This window comes from Erinaceus europaeus, chromosome 1 (genome assembly GCF_950295315.1).
Source record: "Erinaceus europaeus chromosome 1, mEriEur2.1, whole genome shotgun sequence".
Lineage (NCBI taxonomy): Eukaryota > Metazoa > Chordata > Mammalia > Eulipotyphla > Erinaceidae > Erinaceus > Erinaceus europaeus.
Window position 1 is genome coordinate 150,483,320 of NC_080162.1, and position 20,602 is coordinate 150,503,921.

General features: G+C 45.4%; 1 protein-coding gene and 1 pseudogene across 5 annotated transcripts in view; both read left to right on the forward strand.

Moving 5' to 3' along the window:
- Positions 1-1,432: 1,432 nt before the first annotated feature.
- The window catches only part of ARHGAP39 (Rho GTPase activating protein 39), a 104,497-nt gene continuing 85,327 nt past the window's right edge, over positions 1,433-20,602 (forward strand). For 2 of the 5 annotated variants that reach the window (XM_060197045.1, XM_060197054.1), the window contains exon 1: positions 1,435-1,597. The gene's annotated coding sequence lies outside the window, so the exon portion shown is untranslated. Of the gene's footprint in view, positions 1,598-2,605; positions 2,720-20,602 lie in introns of those variants that run through there. The other 3 variants (XM_060197048.1, XM_060197039.1, XM_060197040.1) reach the window with 3 other exon arrangements.
- On the forward strand, positions 14,376-14,502 carry LOC132542624 (small nucleolar RNA U3; annotated as a pseudogene).

Sequence of the window (20,602 nt, forward strand, 5' to 3'; positions counted from 1 at the left end):
CTTCCCCTCTTCTCTCGATTTCTCTGTCCTATTCAACAACTACGATAACAATAACGATAAATAACAAGGGCAACAAAAAGGGGAAAAATAGCCTTCAGGAGCAGTGGATTCGTAGTGCAGGCACTGAACCCCATCGATAACCCTGGAAACAAAATGGAGTGGTCTAGGAGGTGGCTCAGTGGATAAAGTGTTGGACTCTTAAGCATGAGGTCCTAAGGTCGATCCCCAGCAGCACATGTACCAGAGTGATGTCTGGTTCTTTCTCTCTCTCCTCCTATCCTTCTCATTAATAAATAAAGTGAAAACATTAAAAAAAAAACGACAGCAAGTCACCTGAAATCCCCCACCTGACTAAATTCTCCTATATAATTAGATACACATTATCTGCGTGGATATTACACACACACGATATATATTTTTCAGAAACTAATATAGGTAATAGGATAGCAAAAGATAATTTCAATGGGCAAAGTGTAGACTAGGAAATGCTCAGCTCTGGTTTATGATGGTGCAGGGGATTGAACCTGGGACCTTGGAACGTCAGGCATGAGTCTCGGCATAACCATTATGCTATCTACCCCTGCCCCTCACACCAGATTTTTTTAAAACTTTTTAAAATTATATTTTATTTATTTAATTTTGAGAGAGATGCGGAGAGAGAAACACCAGAGCATTGTCCAGCTCTGGTTTATGGTGGCGCGGGGGATTGAACCTGGGAGTTCAGAGCCTCAGGCATGAGTCTCTTTGCATAACCATTATGCTATCTACCCCACCCCTCACTCCAGCTTTTGCAGGAAGAGAAATCTTAATTGCCCTTTGAAGGTGCAAGGACACTGGAGTACTGCTCAAATCAACTTCCCCACCCACCTGCTTCCAAGGGGTAAGAGACATGCAATGATGTCTCACAGATGTACAGTCCATTTATGTAATGAATTTATCTGTGATAATCGAGGGGAGCCAGTAATTCCAGAGGCAATGACTGATAACCCTACAGAGTCGAGGAAAAGGATAATTTCAGCTTCAGGAACTAGTAAGGTAAAAGTGAAGAAAACCCTACTAAATCGAATTGAAATGTATCCAATGTGAATGTATAACACTAAAGGAAAAAGGGAAAAAAATCTCAGGAGCACCCAAACAGGAAAGTCTATGGGGTTCTATTCCCAGCTCTGGAACCCCGGCTGCCAAGACCCACGTGACCTGCCTTCGGCGAGGCTCTTCCGCGACCCCTCCTCGCCCAGATCTCCAGAAAGCTCAAGTTCCTAGGCGCCTGAGGGGCGGAACCTGCCCGCAACGTGCTCCTGCCTCCCGGCATGCAGCGCGCCCCCTCGGCGGAACTCGGACTCTAGGCGGCTCGCGCCGCGCAGGCGCACTGAGAGGGGCGCCCCCTGGCGGCGGGCGTGGGGCGGCGCGGGGCGGCGCGGGGGCGGGGCGGGAGGCGGGGGGTTGCGCTGGTGACCGGAGGACGCGGCGGCCGAGGACGCGGCGGCGGCGGCCGTGGTGGCTGCGGCGGCGGCGGCGGCGAGAGAGCCGCGGAGCTCGGGCGCGGTGCGGGCCGGGATGAGGGGTCGTAGCGACGCGGCCCGCGCACAGCCAGCTGGTAAGAGCGCGTGCGATGGGCGGCGCGGGCCGGGAAGATGGCGGAGAGGCCGGCGCTGCAGCCCCCGCCCGGCCTGCGAGGCCCCCGGCCCGCGCGAGGAGCGGCCCCGCGACCGTGGAGGCGGGCGGGGCGCGGCGGGCGGGGGCCCGGGGCCACGCAGGGCGGGCTGCGTGTGGGTGTGAGCGGGCCCAGCTGGTGGGTGGGTGGGTGCGAGTGGGTCCGGCCGCGGGGTGGGGTGAGCGTGCCCCGCGGGTAGGTGTGCACGGCTGTCGGTGTGAGTGCGGGGCCGGGGGCCGAGTGTGTGTGCGCCGGGCCGCTGAGGGGGTGTGTGTCCGGCCCGAGTGGGTGTGAGCGTGCCCGGCCCCGCGGCGGGTGCGGTGCGGACCCCGGCGCTGTGGGCGGTGCAGCCGAGGGGCTTTGTCCGGTCGCGGGGTCCGGGTGCGGCCGCGGCCTCTGCAGAATCTGCGGGGCTCGGCGCGGCCCCTTGCCCTCCCTCCGGCGTTGGAGCTGGAGTCCCGGCGACCGGCCACTTGCAGGGAACGGGGTGGGTAGAGGTGGGCGGAGGCACCCGGGCTCCGGACGCTTTTATTTTAGGACCTGCAGCCCGCTCCAGGCCGCGGCAGCTGTGGGTGTGTTGCGTGCTGCCCCCGCCGGCAGCTGCTGTGGGCGCTGCACCGCCTTCCGCTGCAAAAATGCGGCCCCTCCACCCCCTCGGTGTAGCTCGGCTTAGCCAAGCCTCCAGTGACCTCTGCAGAAAAACCTCCCGTCGTCGCATGGCCTCGTGTTCCTCCCCCTTTGCAGACAATACGGGGCTTGTCTCTGAAGCCAGAGAGGGGAATTGAACCCTCATGTCCTGAGTGCCTCTGTAAACAGCAGGTGGTTCCCGATCAGAGGCTCCGCTTTCACAAAGGGCGAGGTGTGTTTCGTGCGTGGGGGGAGGGAAGGAGATCTGATAGGAGGCGTGCCTGTGGAGCTGGAGACTCAGACCATAAAGTGTCCTGCCTGGGTGTAGAGCTTGCCGCGTGAATGAGCTGAACAGACGCCAGCCTCCCTGGCTAGCTGTCTTCTGAGAAGCAGAACAGAGCAGAGGAGAGGGCGGTTCCGGAGCCAGACAACCGGCTTGTGAGTCTGACTCCTCTTTACTGGCTTTGTACTCCGTGCTTTGGTCCTGGTCTGTAAAATGGGTACATCAATGACACTGGCTCGCTAGGGTGGTTCCGAGAACTCAGTGAGTTAATGCTGGAAAACATCCTGTCCCTGATACATTGTAAGTGTTGAGAAAGATTAGGGTTGTTATTACTACCGGGATCAAATTTTCAAGGTTCAATTGCCTGGTGGTTGGTTCTTTGTCCTCTAACATCACCATCTTAAGTTTTACATTAGTCTGATGTCTGTGCCTTGTTTTTCTCTTAAGATTTTTTTTAAAAGATTTTTATTTATTTTATTTTTGAGAGAGATGCAGAGAAAGACACAGAAACACCAGAGCACTGCACAGCTCTGGCTTTTGTGGTGCAGGGGACTGAACCTGGGAATTAGGAGTCTCAGGCATGAGTCTCTTTGCATAACCATTATGATATCTACCCCCGCCCAAGATTTTTTTTTTTTAAACTTTAATAGGACAGAGAAATGGAGAGAAGGGGGCTAGAGAGACAGAGACAGAGACTTTCAGCACTGCTTTATCACTTGTAAAGATTTCTCCCTGCAGGTGGATGCCAGGGCCTTGATTCTGGGTCCTTGAGCATGGTAACATGCCAGAGCCTTGATTCTGGGTCCTTGTGCTGGCACTTAACCAGGTGTGTCACTACCCAGCACCCCCTCCCCCCATGGCTTGCTTTTCTTATACAAGCAAGCTGGAGTTAGATTTGGTGAAACAAATCCTTTTCTTCCTTTTTTAAAAATTTTATTTATTCCCTTTTGTTGCCCTTGTTTATTGTTGTTGTTATTGATGTTGTCATTGTTGGATAGGACAGAGAGAAATGGAGAGAGGAGGGGAAGACAGTGGGGGAGAGAAAGACACCTGCAGACATGCTTCACCACCTGTGAAGTGACCTCCCTGCAGGTGGGAAGCCAGGGCTTGAACCAGGATCCTTATTCCAGTCCTTGCACTTTGCACCACCTGCACTTAACCTGCTGTGCTACCCGCCTGACCCTTTTTTTAATTTTATTTTAATTTTTTTTTACCAGAGCACTGCTCAGTTTTGGCTTATGGTGATGTGGGGGATTGAACATGAGCCTTTAGAGCCTTAGGCATGGGAGTCTCTTCGAAGAGAAACACGTCTTTATAGAAGTGAAAGAACACATTTCATGTGTTAGGTAAATGATCATATAAAACTGTTTTCAAAAACATTTTTAGAGAAAGAAGTCTGGTGAAACATTCTAGAATACTGTAGTACTTACAGTCTTTGAGGTTAGTTAGGCAGCATTGTTGCTGATCAAAAAATTTAAAGCAGTTCCTGAGTGGTTCTGTTTGAATCACTATACTGCAGCCATTGCTGCTCTACATCATAGTTTTATCTTGTAGTAGGAAAGGTATTTATTAACAGGAACTTTATACAAGGTGAGGCTGTATGTAACAGTGTAAGAGTAAAGTCCAGGGAGGCATGATACCCAACTCCAGAACAAAGTAGAAATATTCTGTTTCTCAAGATGTTTTTCTTGCTCACATCTAGTGTATCTTAGACCTAATCTGGATAACTTCATTTCACCTCTTTTATCTGTATGATAGACACTGAGCCCTTAAATAGCCTTGGCATTTGTGGAGTTTAAGGTCAGAACATTTAATGTTTCAAACAAATGGCAACTAAACAGTTTCTGGAAAGAAATTTTAAACTCTCTAGAGATAGATTTGAGAATGTCCACTCTTTCCTCCTCTTGTACTTATGATGGGGCAGGCTGTCCTTGAACAATGTAATATCAGTGACTTTAGCGTCTTTTAGACTTTAGCCTGGTTCCTTGGTATCATTGAAAGAAAGTATCTGTAATGGGTTCTCATGTTGAGCTATCTATTTTGACAAGCAAAATCCCTTCGCTCTGACTGTTCACTGACCTGTGTTGGACTATACTCTGACCACATGGGCCCTCTGGCTGTGACGGACCCCCTCACCAGGGCCTAGAGCCAAACTTCCCCACTTCTGCCACATTCATGGCCCAGACATTTTACAGGGCCTTGACTTTTCCATAGAACTCAAGTCGCCAGTGGTGCCTGCCATACTTTTAGTTCCCCAGAAATGAAGCTGAGTCTCATCCTCATGTGCACATGATGCTGAAGCCCTCCTCATTTGGGAGACTTGTTTATATATTGTGAGGAGGGAACATTGGCACTATAATGCTCTTTTGGGTGGTATTGTTCTTGATTCAACTTTTGGTGTGGTTTTTCCCTGTTTTTGAAGTCTTTCGAATTCTGTGGGAAAACCATACTATTATTTACCGTTTTTTAAAAAAATTTCTTTATTGGGGAATTAATGTTTTACATCCTACAGTAAATACAACAGTTTGTACATGCATAACATTTCTCTGTTTTCCATATGACAATACAACCCCCACTAGGTCCTCTATCATCCTTCCAAGAGGCCTATTCTTTTTTTTTATTATTGGGGAATTAATGTTTTACATTCAACAGTAAATACAATAGTTTGTACAAGCATAACATTTCCCAGTTTCCCATATAACAATACAACCCCCACTAGGTCCTCTGAATCCTTCTTGGACCTGTATTCTCCCCACCCACCCACCCCAGAGTCTTTTACTTTGGTGCAATACGCCAATTCCAGTTCAGGTTCTACTTGTGTTTTTTTTTTTTTTCTGATCTTGTTTTTCTTTTCTTTTCTTTTTATTTTTATTTATTTATTCCCTTTTGTTGCCCTTGTTGTTTTATTGTTGTTGTCGTCCTTGTTGGACAGAGAGAAATGGAGAGAGGAGGGGAAGACAGAAAGGAGGAGAGAAAGATAGACACCTGCAGACCTGCTTCACCACCTGTGAAGCAACTCCCCTGCAGGTGAGCTGGGGTTCGAACCGGGATCCTTATGCCGGTTGATCTTGTTTTTCAACTTCTGCCTGAGACTGAGATCATCCCATATTCATCCTTCTGTTTCTGACTTATTTCACTCAACATGAATTTTTCAAGGTCCATCCAAGATCGGCTGAAAACGGTGAAGTCACCATTTTTTACAGCTGAGTAGTATTCCATTGTGTATATATACCACAACTTGCTCAGCCACTCATCTGTTGTTGGATACCTGGGTTGCTTCCAGGTTTTGCCTGTTTCAAATTGTGCTGGCAAGAACATATGTGTACATAGATCTTTTTGGATGGATATGTTGGGTTCCTTAGGATATATCCCCAGGAGAGAAATTGCAGGATCATAGGGTAGGTCCATTTCTAGCTTTCTGAGAGTTCTCCGATTATTTACCATTTTTTCTGTATTTTATACAGATGTTAATTAAGTGGTAGTGTTAATTCACTACACAGTTATACACCTATATATTGAATGCAGAGAGACACAGATAGGTGGTGAGTTAAAGAGACCATATGGGCTGTGTACATGGGAAAGCAGTGCACTGAGTTATTTTGTCATCTCAAATCAGTATTTTTTAAAATTTATTGTTACCTGTACTCAGTTATGCAGGTAGTATACCATCACATACATTTTTAAAGCGTTAGAATTTTATTTTTCACCAATATTTTATTTTATTATAAAAAGAGAGAGAGAGGGAGTTGGGCTGTAGTGCAACACGTTAAGCGCAGGTGGCGCAAAGCACAAGGACCGGCATAAGGATCCCGGTTCGAACCCCGGCTCCCCACCTGCAGGGGAGTCGCTTCACAGGCGGTGAAGCAGGTCTGCAGGTGTCTATCTTTCTCTCCCCTCTCTGTCTTCCCCTCCTCTCTCCATTTCTCTCTGTCCTATCCAACAACGACAACAACAATAATAACTACAACAATAAAACAACAAGGGCAACAAAAGGGAATAAATAAATAAAATAAATACTTTTAAAAAGTCTTTAAAAAAAAAAAGAGAGAGAGAGAGAGAGAGAACACCAGAGCACTGATCAGGTTTGGTTTATGATGGTGCTGGGGACTGAACTTGGAACTCAGGGCATCGGGTATAAGAATCTTTTACGTAACCTTTAGGCTAGCTCCCCAGTCCCACACTCTTTCAAGGAACTGAAAAAGGAAGACATTTACTAAGGTTATCAGCCTTTTTTTTTTTAATTTTAGATTTTAATACTTATTTCCTTTTTCTTGCCCTTGTTTTATTGTTGTTGTAATTATTATTGTTGTTACTGATGTCATCATTGTTGGATAGGACAGAGAGAAATGGAGAGAGGAGGGGAAGACAGAGGAAGAGAGAAAGACCTGCTTCACCTCCTGTGAAGTGACTCCTGCAGGTGGGGAGCCGGTGCTTAAACCAGGGTCCTCACGCTGGTCCTTGAGCTTTGCGCCACCTGGGCTTAACCCGCTGTGCTACTGCTCGATTTCCAGTTATCAGCCATTCTATGATTAAGGGCCAAACAATGCTCTAGACTAGGGTCTGTGTGTCAGTCATTGCAGTCCCCTGTGTGTGCATGCATGTGTGTGTGTGTGTGTGTGTGTATGTGTGTGTGTATGTGTGTCTTTACACTTATTTAATGGGAAATAGGTGGATGGGGACAGAGACAGAGAAGCATTGGTGGCAGAGCTGCACTATGGCATATGTAGTGCTCCTGGTGGAACTCAGCACCTCATGCCTGGAGGTCCAGAACTCTGCTATTTTGCCATCTCCTGGGCCACCACCTACCTGCCTGTCCTGGTAAAGAAAGCTTTACTGCAACACAGCTACTCCTGTTCATTGTTATATCATCTGTAGGTGCACCTGCAGGACCACAGACACTATATGGCCTGCAAAGCCTAAACATATACATTCTAGCCCACTTACGAAAACAATTTGCTCTTAAAGATCAGAGAGACCATAGCTTGGGGAAGAGGCACTCTTTGAGCTGACTCAGTGGGAGTTAAGTGGGCAGCCACACTCCAGGTCTGGGGAGCAAAGGAGAAGTGGGCAGGCAGTGTGAGGGAGAGGAAATAGACTCCAAATGAGAAAGCCTATGAATTTAAATTAAATATGTTCAGTTTTAGCCATCTGATGTCAGGTTTGTGAGCAAGGAAGTCTGATAAAGTGGTTTAGGAACATTTAACTGGCAGCGATGCGACAGACTGGAGAAGGAAGAAATTCAAATTAGGGAGTTTGACAGCTTTCTCTGGGGAAAGTTGGATAGCCCCCACATTTCTGTGAATTACAACTGCAGAGTTTTATTCTTCATTCACATTTTGTTTGCCAGTGAGCTTTTTTCCTAAGAATTGCCCTTCATGAACTGAGCCCTTGCTTAGGGGCATATTATTTTTTGTTTTAACTATTTTTAAAATTTTTTTAATATTTATTTATTCCCTTTTGTTGTCCTTGTTGTTTTATTGTTGTAGTTATTATTGTGGTCATTGTTGTCAGTTAGGACAGAGAAATGGAGAGAGGAGAGGAAGACAGAGAGGGGGAGAGAAAGACACCTGCAGACCTGCTTCACCGCCTGTGAAGTGACTCCCCTGCCGGTGGGGAGCCGGGGGCTCAAACCGGGATCCTTATGCCGGTCCTTGTGCTTTGCACCACGTGCGCTTAACCTGCTGTCCTACCGCCCGACTCCTTATTTTAACTATTTTTAAAAATAATGATTAATAGTGGTTTATAATAATGTAAGATTTAGGGTACAGTTCCACACCATACCTACTACTACCAAAGATCTGGGTCCTCACCCTCTTAATAACCTCCCTAATTCTCAGTCTTAGAGATAGTTTGTTTGACTTCTGCATTTTTATTTGCTTGTTATTTTGCAAATCACATGCATGTTCATGTGATTCCACATATGAGTGAAATCATCTGGTAGTTGTCATTTATCTCTTTAATTTCTCTAAGCATAATCACTTCTAGTTTTATCCATTTTGTCTGAAAGGACACAAAAGCATCTTTTTTGATTGCAGCATAGTATTCCATGGAGATATATCCCACAACCTTTTTTTTTTCCCCCTCCAGGGTTATTGCTGGGCTCGGTGCCTGCACCATGAATCCACCACTCCTGGAGGCCATTTTTTTCCCCTTTTGTTGCCCTTGTTGTTGTAGCCTCGTTGTGGTTATTGTTGCCATTGTTGATGTTCGTTGTTGGATAGGACAGAGAGAAATGGAGAGAGGAGGGGAAGACAGAGGGGGAGAGAAAGATAGACACGTGCAGACCTGCTTCACCACCTGTGAAGCGACTCCCCTACAGGTGGGGAGCCGGGGGCTTGAACTGGGATCCTTACGTCGGTCCTTGTGCTTTGCGCCACATGCACTTAACCCACTGCGCCACCGCCCGACCCTCTCACAGCTTCTTTATCCAGTCATCTGCCAATGGGCATTTAGGCTGCTCGCACTCTTTGGCTATTGTGGATAATGCAGCTATGAACATAAGGGTGCATATGTACTTTCAAATTAGTCTTTTCAAGGACAAACTGTTCTTATGGCAATAGAGTGGCCAAAAATCAGCATCTTTCAACTTTTGCCTTTGAACTAGAGACTTTGATGCTATGGTCTCTGCTCTGTTTGGGTAGTCTCACCTGGGACTAAGCTGCCAGCCACTTTTCTCCCTGACTGGTCACTGGAGCCAGCCATTGTCTGAGGAAGCCAGCCCAATTTTTTTTGAATAGATAATATATTTAGGGTTGGAAAGTACTTAAGGTTCTTAAGTCACTGCTTCCATTTGCTCAGAAGTCTGGTCCCCTGGAGGCTTCCATACATACGTATTTATATCTGTACTCAGTTTATTTTTTAAAACTGTTTATAGAGGGAGTTGGGTGGTAGTGCAGCGGGTTAAGCTCTTGTGGTGCAAAGCACAAGGACCTGCGGAAGCATCCTGGTTCCAGCCTCAGGCTCCCCACCTGCAGGGGAGTCGCATCACAGGCAGTGAAGCAGGTCTGCAGGTGTCTTCTGTCTTTCTCTCCCCCTCTCTGTCTTCCCTTCCTCTCTCCATTTCTCTCTGTCCTATCCAATGACGATATCAACAACAACAACAATAATAATAAAAAAGCAAGGACAACAACAAGGAAAATAAATATAAAGAAATTTTTAAAAAGGGAAAATAAATAAATATAAAATACGTAAAAAATAGTTTATAGGATAGAGAAAAATTGAGAGGGAAGGGAAAGAGAAAGAGAGACACAAGGGCACACCTGGTTAAGTGCTCACATTACAGTGTGCAGGGACCCAGGTTCAAGCCTCCTAGTCTCCACCTGTAGGAGGAGATAGCTTCACAAGTGGTGAGGCAGGACTGCAGGTGTCTCTCTGTCTCTCTCTCCTTCCCTCTCCCCTCTCAACTTCTTTGTCTCTATCCAATAATAAATAAATAAATGAAATACTAAAGAGAAAGAGAGACACATGCTGCACTACCTCATCATTCTTGAGTCTTGTCATTTCCAGGTAGGGACTAGGCTTGAGCCCAGGTCCATATGCATAGTAATGCTTGCACTCAAGCGAGTGTGCCACTACCTAGCCTCTACATCTGCTTCATCCATTTACCTACGTATCTATTAACACTTAGTGACTGCAAACAAAGACCTAGGTTTTCTTTTTTACTGTACCCCCCCCCAACTCCCCAAGGATATCACAAGGGATCAGACTTTATTTAGATGGTGAGAGAAGACAGAGAGAGGCGGTGGGGAGGGATTGAGAGGAAGAGCGTGACACCACAGCATTTCTCCATCACTTGTGAAGTGGCCCCCATGCAGGTACTCCCATATGGTGGCTTGAACCTGGATCCTTCATGCATTGTAATGTGTAGTGAATGTTCTACCCGGAGACCCATCTTCTGCTCCTCGTAGCCTTTTTTTTTTTTTTTTTTTTTTTTTTTTAAGATATTTGTGAACTGGGGCTAAGGGGAATAGCACCATGGTTGTGCAAAAAAGACCTTCATGAGTAAAGCACCAGAGGTTCCAGGTTTAATCTACACCACCACCACAAGGCTGATCTGAGCAGTGCTGGGGTGGCAGGATTATGAACCCGTCCTTCCCCTTCCCAAGTGAATATATTCTCTATCAGCACTTTTCCATGTCTTTTATACCTTGTCCTTAACTGTTTGGGGTGCTGTAGTTTTTCTGACCAGATCTTCCTGGTGAATATTGTATTTGTGTAGTTACAAATAGTACTTGTTGGGTTCAGCCTTTTGTAAACCTGTAGGACCTGTCCTTAGAATTAACACCTCATTCTTTCTTTAATCATTATTTATTCCGAGATCAGGTTTTGCTCTGTTCCTCACACTCCCCACCCCCATTTCTTAACTCTTTTAACTCTGTGTTCCCTTTGGTCATCTGTTTAACCTAGTCATCTATTTGTCTATCTAGGTACAGATACATAAACCTTTTTTTTTAAAGATATTCTATGTGACTCAGGTTTTTTTTTTTTATTGTCGTTGTTATTAATGTCGACATTGTTGGATAGGACAGAGAGAAATGGAGAGAGGAAGGGAAGACAGAGGGGGAGAGAAAGATAGACACCTGCAGACCTGCTTTCACTACCTGTGAAGGGACTCCCCTGCAGGTGGGGAGCTGGGAGCTCGAACCGGGATCCTTACGCTGTTCTTGTGCTTTGCATCACATGCGCTTAACCCGCTGTGCTACCGCCCGACTCCCACATAAACCTTTTTAAGATAGAGAAAGAGGAGAGAGGTAGAGGGAGAGAGTGAAAGAGACTATAACACTGAAGCCTCCTTCAGTGTGGTGGGGGCTGGGCTCAAACCTGAGTCACACATGGCAAAGCAGTACACTATCCAAGTGAGCTACTCTGCCAGCTCTCTCTAGTTGTATTTTAAATTACATAGGTTACATGCTTAGATTAAATGAATTTCTCAATTGGAAGGTGACATCCCCTTTTATCTTCTTACGAGTATAAGGCTAGGAAAAGTGTGTTCACACAGATGTTCACAGTGACAGTATTACAGGCCCCAGGCCACTATTCCAGCCCCAGGGTATATTCAGTGCACTTTTCTTTCTTTTTCTTCTTTCTTCCTTTCTTCCTTCCTCCCTCCCTCTTTCTTTCTTTCTTTCTTTCTTTCTTTCTTTCTTTCTTTCTTTCTTTCTTTCTTTCCCTCCAGGGTTATTGCTGGTTCTCAGTGCCTGCACCACAAATCCACTGTTCCTGGAGGCTGTTTTTTCCCCCTTTTGTTGTGGTTATTATTGTTGTTATTGCTGCCATTGTTGTTGGATAGAACACAGAGAAATGGAGAGAGGAGGGGAAGACAGAGGGGGAGAAAAGGATAGACACCTGCAGACCTGGTTCACCACTTGTGAAGCGACTCCCCTGCAGGTGGGGAGCCGGGGGCTAGAACTGACATCCTTGCGCTTCGTGCCATGTGTGCTTAACCCACTGAGCTGTCACCCGACCCCCTCAGTGCAATTTTCATCATCAGATGCTTGGATAAATAAAATGTGGTCTATCTATACAAAGCAATATTTGGCAATAGAAATGTAAGACTCTTGCTACAATGTGGATTAACATTGGCATGTCATGCCATGTGAAGGAAGTCTGCCACAAACATTTACATATTGGTTGATTTCTTTTTCATGAAACGCTCAGACCAGGTGAGTCCCCAGAGACAGAGTAGATGAGTAATTGCCAGGGACCATGATGTGTGTCTGGTGTATATGTGGGCGCAATCTAAGGGGTGTAGGTGTTCTTTTTTGAGAAATTGAGAGGGAAGAGGGAGCTAGAGGAAAGAGACAGAGAGACACCTGCAGCATTGCTCCATCACTTGCAAAGCTTTCCCTCTACTGTAGGTGGGGACCAGGGGCTCCAACCCAGGTCCTTTTACATTGTACCGTGTTCTGGAGCCAGGTGCACCACCACCCAACACTACAATTGTGTTTTTTTTTAATTTCTTTATTGGGGAATTAATGTTTTACATTCAACGGTAAATACAATAGTTTGTACATGCATAACATTCCCTAGTTTCCCATATAACAATACAACCCCCACTAGGTCCTCTGAATCCTTCATGGACCTGTATTCTCACCCCCACCCCAGAGTCTTTCACTTTGGTGCGATACGCCAATTCCATTTCAGGTTCTACTTGTGTTTTCTTTTCTGATCTTGTTCTTCAACTTCTGCCTGAGAGTGGTTTTGTGTTTGTTTGTTTACCTCCAGGGTTATCACTGGGGCTTGGTGCCAACACTATGAATTCACCACTCATGGTAGCCATTTTTCCTTTTTTTTTTTTTGTTCCCTCCATTTTATTTGATAGGACAGAGAGAAATTGAGAGGGGTGACAGGAGAAAGAGATAGATACCTGCAAACCTACTTCACAATGCTTGTGAAGTATCCCCACTGCAGGTGGAAGCAGGGGCTTGGGTCCTTGCACACAGTACTATGTGTGCTTAACCAAGTGTGCCACTGCTCAGCCCCCAAGACTACCACTGTTTTAGAGGTACAGTTTCTCACTTCAAAATGTGTTACCACACTTCATCCCCCACCACAATACCAAAGTCTTTTGAACCTTCTGTACCCTCGTAACCCACCCTCTTCCTGCCCTATCACCCCTGATAACTTCAGTTCTACAGCTGAAGGTCAAAGAGTTGTTGTCTTCATTTCACTGTTTTTTTTTTTTTTGTTTGTTTTGGTTTGTTTTTGCTTTGTCTCTACATTTCCCCCCATACAACAGACACAGACCATTCAGGAGCTGGTGAAATAGCTCACTTGAATAGTGTGCTGCTTGGCCATGTACGTGATATAGGCTTCCTCTGTGGGATGATGGAGCCTCAGGTATGAGAGTCTCTTTGTGTAATCATTATGCTATCTACCCCCACCTATTTTCTTCTCTAAGCTCTGGTTAATGAACTTGGAGGTTGTGATTTAGGCAAGTAGTGGGACTAGAACAGAAGAAACATCCACCTTACTGCTGATGAGAAGGACTGGCAGGGAGACTGATGGCAGGAAGGGCAGAAGTGGATCCAGCTCAGGAGTATCTATATCTGAGAGTCCAGGGGGTAGCACCATGTGAATCAGAGAACAGACAGATGTGCAGTACAAGTGGTGAGGAGGGGAAGGAGTAGGGCTCCATAGGGAAGACCATCAGGGGAGATTTGGGACATAGCTCTAGGGAGGTTATGGTGAGAACTGGGAACAGAAGAATGAGCTCAGAGAATAGGGTATAGAGGGAGAAGAGCCTTGGTGGGTGGTAGGGGTGATAGGGGTGGTAGTGGGGGGGGTCCCACAGCAGGGGAAAGCATGATCAAGTTGATCTGCAGGCATCTGGAGGGAAGATGAGGGAGATGGCCTGGGAAGAGAGTGGATCGGGGAGATGCACCTGTCAAAAGACTGGATTCATTTAGATGGGGGAGAATTAATCAAGGACCACACTTGGCAAAAGATTCCTGGAATGTTGTAATTTTTTTTCTTAAAGAATTTATTTGTTCATGAGAAAGATAGGCAGAGAGAGAAAGAACCAGACATCACTCTGGTACATGTGCTACTGGGGATTGAAGTTGGGACCTCATGGTTGAGAATCCAGTGCTTTCTTTATCCACTGCACCACCGCCTGGACCACGAATGTTCTAATTTCTTGACTTAAGCTTTATATATTTATTCTCATGAGAGAGATGTAAAGAGAGAGACAGACCAGAACACTGCTCAGTTCAGTGTTCTGGAACCTCTGGTTGCAAGTCCTAGGTGCTATACTGCTGTGCTATCTCCCCAGCCGTTTGATCTCTTGGTTTAGAAATTCTACTTTGTCCATGAGGAGGAGGCGCAACGTTCTCTCCTGAGTGTGAAGCTGGCTCTGGATGTTGCTTCTGCAACTGCCTCTTGCATTGATATTCGCTCTTCTCTTCCTTTAGAGGAGAAGAGAGAAAATGAAAAAGAAAAGAAATTCTCCTTTGTTTAGTCTCTTGACTGAATTTTGACTATTGATAACAGTTGTCTCTGTACCTTAGATCCGGTCTATGATGTTTGAAAAGGAAGCATTCCTTAGCTTGAAAGATAATTTATTGTGACCAAGACAGGATTTGGTGGTTATAGAAAGTTGAAACATATAAAATTGCAGTTTTTGCATGTAATACAGCAGTTTCATAGGATTGCTGTTTTAAAAAAGGATTCTTCAGATGAACAAATTGGCAACACATGCAGGGGACTGTCATATTGTTTTCCTCTACGCCTACTACTTTTGAGGTAGTTAGGTTCATCTGTTTAGTCTGCCTGGGTCAGAATGCCTCTGAGTTATCTAGAATCTGCCCTTTGGACTATAATCATTAATTGCATCCAACACTTCTTTTTTTTTTTTTTTAATATTTACTTATTTATTTATTTTCCCTTTGTTTTTGCCCTTGTTGTAGTCATTATTGTTGTTGTTATTGATGCCTTCGTTGTTGGATAGGACAGAGAGAAATGGAGAGAGGAGGGGGAGACAGGGAGAGAGAAAGATAGACACCTGCAGGCCTGCTTCACCGCTTGTGAAGTGACTCCCCTGCAGGTGGGGAGCCAGGGGCTTGAACCGAGACCCTTATGCCGGTCCTTGTGCTTTGCGCCACCTGCGCTTAACCGCTGCGCTACCGCCCGACTCCCCATCCAACACTTCTGTCTCCCTTCCTTTCCAAACATGTTTATTTTGAATTACTCTTCAGGATGGCTTTCCTGGAAGCACACTCTTAAGATGGAGATTTGTAGAAAGTTTTTTGGGGATTGTCCTTGGGAACCACATCTGTGGGGAATATGAAGGATATACACCGGTAGACAGAAGAACAAACCAAAAGGATGACTGAGGGCCTAGTGGGGGTTATGTGGAAAACTGAGAAATGTTATGCATGTACAAACTTGTATTCACTGTCAAATGTAAAACATGAATCCACCCAATAAAAAAAAAGACAAACCAAACCAAGACGTGGCATCTGGATACCATTGAACCCTCCAGTCCATGCACCTTTAGATCATCATGAATTTCCCTTTCTTCCTTTCTCTCATCCGTCTCTCTCCCTTTCTTTCTTTCTTTCTTTCTTTCTTTCTTTCTTTCTTTCTTTCTTTCTTTCTTTCTTGCCTTCAGTTGTTGGCACTCAGTGCCAGTACTATGAATCCACTGCTCCAGGTGGCCATTCCCCCCACACACACACACAGTTTTATTGGACAGGGCAGAGAGAAATTGAGAGAGGAAGAGGAGATAGAGAGGGAGAGGCAAAGATAGACACAGAAAGAAAGAAAGAAAGAAAGAAAGAAAGGAAGAAAGAAAGAAAACCATTAATCCCCCGATAAAGAAAACTGTTTGGTTTCATATATATAACTATAGATTTGTACATAGGCTAAGGTCCTTTTCTATTCTTTGGTTTGGGTTTTTATTAAGAATGAATAGTGGGTTTTGTCAAGTGTTTTGCTTCCCTCTATTGTGGTAATCATAAATGTAGCCCTAGTGTTTCTAGTCTTCGCCCCTCCTTCATCATGGAGCTTCTCTGCTCTGGGATGACTCCCCCCCTTTTATTGCTCTTGTTGTTGTAGCCTTGTTGTGGTTATTATTGTTATTGGTGTCATTTGTTGTTGATAGGACAGAGAGAAATCGAGAGAGGAGGGGAAGACAGAGAGAGGGCTCGAACGGGGATCCTTACGCTGGTCCTTGCGTTGACTTTTTTTGTTTGTTTTGGCCATATTTTTTCTTTCTATTTTATTTAATAAGATAGGAATTGAGAGGAGGGGGGAGGGAGAGAGGAAGATAGACATCTGCATACCTGTTTTATTGCTTGTGAAGCTTCCCTCTGCAGGTGGGTTCTGGGGGCTCAAACCTGGGTCCTTGTGAACTATAGTATGTCCACTCAACCACTTAACCACCCAGCCCCTACTTGTTTTCTTTTATCTTTTTTTCTTTTGTTTTAGATGGAGAGAGAGATAGATGAAGGGGCAGAGAGAAAGAGAGAGAGGTAGAAAATGAGAGTGAATGAGACTGTAGCACAGAAATGGAAACCTAGTTCCGTGAGGGCTGGGCTCAAACCTGGGTCCCAAACATGACAAAAGCAGTCCACTGTTTTGTTAGCCTGCACTTCCAACCTTTTGCCATATTCTTTTCCTCTCCTCCCTGATTCTTCAGCTGATAGCAGTGGAAGGTTGTTTACAGGTGCCTGTTTTATTGGTTGTAAGGGACCACTGAACATGTTTGTATTTGTCCTGTGCTGGGTGCCTACAGACCACTGAGAGTAGCCCCTTGGGTGTAGGGAGATGATGAGGAAAGCCTGTAGGGAACAGCCCAGGAACGTTCAGCAGCAAGTCAGGGCAGCTGATGGTGTTTCAGTGATACTGGGGGCTTTTAATGTAGGGACAGACTGTTTCCCTCTCACTCCCATACTGGTCATGATGCTCACATTTGAAGATGGATTGGAACAAACACTTCCACCCTGAGTTCCATTTAGAGGGAGACAGATGGGGATGCCAATGGGGGTGTTAGGGAGGGGCTCTCTGAGAACTCAGAGGGCTACAGGCAGAAGGAAAGCATGCAGAGGCCCTTAGAGCCAAGAGCTAGGAACACAGGACAAAGAAGTATACACAGGAAGAGAGCTGTCTTTGCTGCAAGCACACTCAGAGTGACCAGACGTACCTGGAGGCTCTGCATAGTGAGTCAGGTGGATTTCCAGCCCAGGCTTTCAGTCCTCTGGGATCCACCCTGGTGTTAGCCACTGTCTTGAGCCTCAGCTGACGTGGTACCACAGCTCCAGGTGCATTTTAACCTCGTGGGTGTTGTCTACTGGTTGCTGGCTTTGGACTGCAGCCAGACCAAGTCCTGTTCCTTCTGCAGTACTGCGCTCATGCTGCTTCCTGTGTTTCCTCCTTGGTAATGCAGGGTTCCAGTTACTCCTTTGTGGAGGAGGCTTAGAGCATTTGTATGCCCAGTGCTCATTTTGGGATTCTGCAAGACATGGTGGCAAGACATGGGACAAGACCCGTGAGATCTGAGTCTGATGTCACAGTAGAGCTGTGAGCTAGACTCAGCCTGGACATAGGCAGGGCAGGTGGAGCACATGGCCTGCTACTCCAAGAAAAGCTCGATGCAAGCTGCAGACAGTGGACTTGGCACCCAGGGATTGGCTCCTAGGGAGATGGCCTTGATGCCACCTGGTTGAGCACCTGGTTGAGCACACGTTACAATGCACAAGGACCTGGGTACGAGCTCCCAGTCCCCACCTGCAGGTGGAGAGCTATGTGAGTGGTGAAGCAGGGCTACAGGTGTCCCTCTCCCTCTATCACCCCTCCCCTCTCAATTTCTGACTATCTTTATCCAATAAATAATGTCATCTAATTTTAATGATTCAGATATTCATACACACACATATGTTCCGGCATATGGTGATGCTGAGATATTGAACCTGGGACTTTGGAGCTTCAGGCATGAAAGTCTTTTTGCATAACCATTATGCTACCTCCCCACCCAACCCTGTTCCCCAATTTTAAAAATATTTTATTAGGATAGAGACAGAAATCAAGGAAAATAGAAGACAGGGAAGAGAGACACTTGAATTACTGCTTCACTGCTTGTGAAACTTTCCCTCTACAGGTGGGCACTGGGGACTTGAACCCAGCTTGTTGTGCATGGTAACACACAACCAGCCCCCGAAGTTTCTTAAAAAATTTTCTATTTTAAATATTTTGTTTATTTTAATGAGGGATCAGTACACTGCTCAGCCCTGGCAGGTGGTGGTGCTGGGGATGGAACCTGAGACCCTGAACTTCAGGCATGAAAGTCTTGCATAAAAGTGCTATTTCCCCAGCCCCCAACTTTATTTATTTTTTTTAAACAAACTAGATTTTACGTTTTTAAACAACCATCAAGACTTCTCACCTATCAGCACTCATGCACAATTAAAATACCTCTTGAGGGAGTCGGGCGGTAGTGCAGCGTGTTAAACGCAGGTGTCGCAAAGTGCAAGGACCATCGGAAGGATCCTGGTTCGAGCCCCCGGCTCCCTACCTGCAGGGGAGTCACTTCACAAGCAATGAAGCAGGTCTGCAGGCGTCTTATCTTTCCCCCTCTCTGTCTTCCTCTCCCCTCTCCACTTCTCTATCCTATCCAATAATAGCGACATCATCAACAACAACAATAATAACTACAACAATAAAACAAGGGCACCAAAAGGGAATAAATAAATTTTTTATTATTTTAATATTTTATTTGTTGCCCTTGTTTTATTGTTGTAGTTATTATTCTTGTTGTTGATGTCATCATTGTTAGGACAGAGAGGAGGAGAGAAAGACAGACACCTGCAGACCTGCTTCACCGCCTGTGAAGCGACTCCCCTGCACAGGTGGAGAGCCAGGGGCTCAAACTGGAATCCTTATGCCGGTCCTTGCGCTTTGTGCCACCTGCGCTTAACCTGCTGCCCTACCGCCCGACTCCCATAAATAAACATTTTTTAAAAAAATAAGTAAAATAAAATACCTCTTGAATTTGTTAAACCAGAAATGTATCACCTTTAATGCAGTGCTACTTTTGCTGCTAAACACTGAAAAGTTGACATTTCTGTGGACTGTTCATCCTGGCAGTGTTAAATGTCACAGCATGCAGACCATGCTTGGTTTATGTTTCAAACACAGTGAGAAAAAAAGTAAGTCTGTGAGCTTGTTAGGTGTGAAAGAGTAATGACCACCTTGCATTAGGTTTAGTGAACAAAACACAGCAGCCCAGCAGGTGGTGCAGGAAGTGGAGCTCCAGATTTGCTTGCATGAGAGCCTAGGTTTGATCCTTGGTACTCACTCCATATACCAGAGTGAATGCCCTGGCTCCTCTCTCTCATGTAGAGAAGGAAAAACAAGTTTGTATTAAGTAGTTCCAAAGATAAAAATGTCTGACAAATAGGGGCTCCAGTGAACTGTTTATACATACTTTAGATTCAGTAAAGTTATACCAAAAGTCTAGATTGTTTGAAAGTTATCTTCAAAAAAGTTCCTGTTAATCCTCAAATGGTACTTGTTATCATTGACATTTCTGTTGAACATGTGTGTTGAATTACTTGTTTTCCAATCAGAGCAGTTGTTCCTCACCATTTGTTAAGGAGTAGACTGGCCATCTTCAGCTTCCTCTTCCTTAGCCACTGTTGACATTTCTTTTTGTGATTTTTCTGCTATTAATTATTTTAGTGGAAGTTGATATAGATTTGCAGGTGCCTATTTTGCTACCACAAAGTGATGTGGAAGAGAATGAAGTGAGGGCCCTGTGACCTACTGAGCCAAAAGTAAATCCTGTATCAAAGGAAAGCCTCTCTGGGCTGACAAAATAGTTCACCTGGGATGGTCCTTCTTTGTTATGGGGTAATCTTTGGAGCTGTTGTGTCTGTCTTTCTTTTTGTCTTTTTTTTTTTTTTTTTTTTTTTGCCTCCAGGGTTATTGCTGGGGCTCAGTGCCTGCACCATGAATCCATTTTTTCCTCCTTTTGTTGCCCTTGTTGTATTTGTCTCTTTTTTAAAAAATTTATTTACACCCTTTTGCTGCCCTGTTGTTTTATTGTTGTAGTTATTATTATTGTTGTTATTGATGTTGTCATTGTTGGATAGGACAGAGAGAAATGGAGAGAGATGGGGAAGACAGAGTGGGGGGGGGGGAAGATAGACACCTGCAGACCAGACCTGCTTCACCACTTGTGAAGTGACTCCCCTGTAGGTGGGGAGCTGGGGGCTTGAACTGGAATTCTTTTATTTTTTTTTTTATTTAAGAAAGGATAAATTAACAAAACTATAGGGTAGGAGGGGTACAACTCCACACAATTCCCACCACCCAATCTCTATAATCCCCTCCTCTCCCCTGATAGCTTTCCCATTCTCTATCCCTCTGGGAGCATAGACCCAGGGTCATTGTGGGTTGCAGAAGGTGGAAGGTCTGGCTTCTGTAATTGCTTCCCCACTGAACATGGACGTTGACTGGTCAGTCCATACTCCCAGTCTGCCTCTCTCTTTCCCTAGTAGTCTCTGGGGAAGCGGAGCTCCAGGACACATTGGTGGGGT